General features: G+C 53.3%; 1 protein-coding gene across 1 annotated transcript in view; it reads left to right on the top strand.

Annotated features, from left to right (window-relative positions):
* Window positions 1–236: 236 nt before the first annotated feature.
* The window catches only part of Zdhhc21 (zinc finger DHHC-type containing 21), a 59,126-nt gene continuing 57,874 nt past the window's right edge, over window positions 237–1,488 (top strand). The window contains exon 1 of the mRNA XM_028753628.1: window positions 237–283. The gene's annotated coding sequence lies outside the window, so the exon portion shown is untranslated. The remainder of the gene's footprint in view (window positions 284–1,488) is intronic.

Raw genomic sequence — 1,488 nt, 5'->3', positions numbered from 1 at the left:
GCTGCAGGGCGGGGAGGCACAGGTAGGTTAGACGGAGGTAGGCCGGGCGCAGCACTGGGCTGCGAGCGTTTTCAGGTCTTTAGGCCCTCGGCGGCTCCCATCGCAGCTCCGGGGCGCGAAGCGGAGACAGCGACGGCGGCCGTGCCTCCGCGCGGGCGCGCGGGCATGCCGACACCCACTCGGCCGGTCCCGGCGCCTCGGCTCCCGGAAGCGGAAGGGGAGCGCGGCCCGGCCTGGGCGGCGGAGGCGCGGCGCCGAGTGGAGAGCGGCGGAGCGGGCGGCGGTGAGTGTGGGCCGGCGGGCGGTCCCGCACCTGTCGTGGAGCATCCCTCCCGGAGACCGCGGCCTTGAATTGACTGGGGTGGTGGGAGAAATCCGCTGAGTTCTCCCCGGGACTCTGGCGTCCCTGCACCCCCGGGGCCCGGGCTGTCTGTGTGACTGAGCGTTTCATTCATTTCGAGGTCGCTGATGCGGAGCTGCAAAGGACCCTCTGGAAAAAACGCGCACCTCCATTGACCCTCTCCCTCCTTCCTCTCCCTCGGCCGCACCGGTTGTTTTGAGAAAATGGCTTTCCGCATGGCAGCACGTTGCACTTGTTACCATTCCCTGTAATCGCTTGCTGGACTTAACCTGCGCTGGTCGTTTAAAATTTATGGTCTCTCTCGAGCTGTATTTGGGTCACATTTTAAGATACCTTATGAGTCAGTGGAAGATGTTTGTATCTCCAGGGCTAAGAGGACCTGACCGATTATTACTTGAAAATACTGCAATATAGCAGTTCATAAAAGTACAGGAGGGGAAAAAATCAAGGTCATTGTAGGTGGGTCATAAATCAGTGTAAAGTTTCAGCCCCAAATAAGGGCAAATAAGGGTAATTAAGTATAAGTTTAGAAGACTTGTCAAATGGGTCCTCCACCCACTGCTAATATGTGCACCCCTTCCCCCCCCAGTTCACTACCTACTTTGTGGTAAAAGATAATGATAGCAGTTACCATTTGATGACTGCTTAGTGTGTGCCGTTCCCAGATGAAAGGGTTTGGTGCAATATCTCATTAAGTTCTTCCAGAGCTTGAGATCCAAGGATAAAGTTCAGAGGGGTACTCTGTTTCCACCTTAGCTGTGCCCTCTCAATAGTAAGGCTTTTGAAGAGGAGAAGAGGTGTGAAATCATTTGGGGGGAAAAACCCCACCAAATACGATTTGGAGTTGAAAACAGAAAAACCAGATTCGCTTTTGGTTTCTGTACCATCCAGCTATGGGGTCATGGGAAGGCCAGGGATCCAGTTTACTTTCTCATCTATACAGTAGGTAGCCAGGCTACATTTTTCCAAGAGGTGATCTTTAAAGCTTTCCCATGTTTTTATCTGGAAAATGTCTGCTTTTAATTTAACACCTTTTTGACAGACATGGTGAGGGTACACGGCAAGCATTTACCTCATGACGAGAGAGAGAGAGAGAGAGAGAGAGAGAGAGAGAGAGAGAGAGAGAG

The sequence above is a fragment of the Grammomys surdaster genome, unplaced genomic scaffold, assembly GCF_004785775.1.
Source record: "Grammomys surdaster isolate TR1022 unplaced genomic scaffold, NIH_TR_1.0 125951, whole genome shotgun sequence".
NCBI lineage: Eukaryota > Metazoa > Chordata > Mammalia > Rodentia > Muridae > Grammomys > Grammomys surdaster.
The sequence above is the reverse complement of the archived record's forward strand: the minus strand, read 5'-3'. Positions and strand labels throughout refer to the sequence as shown.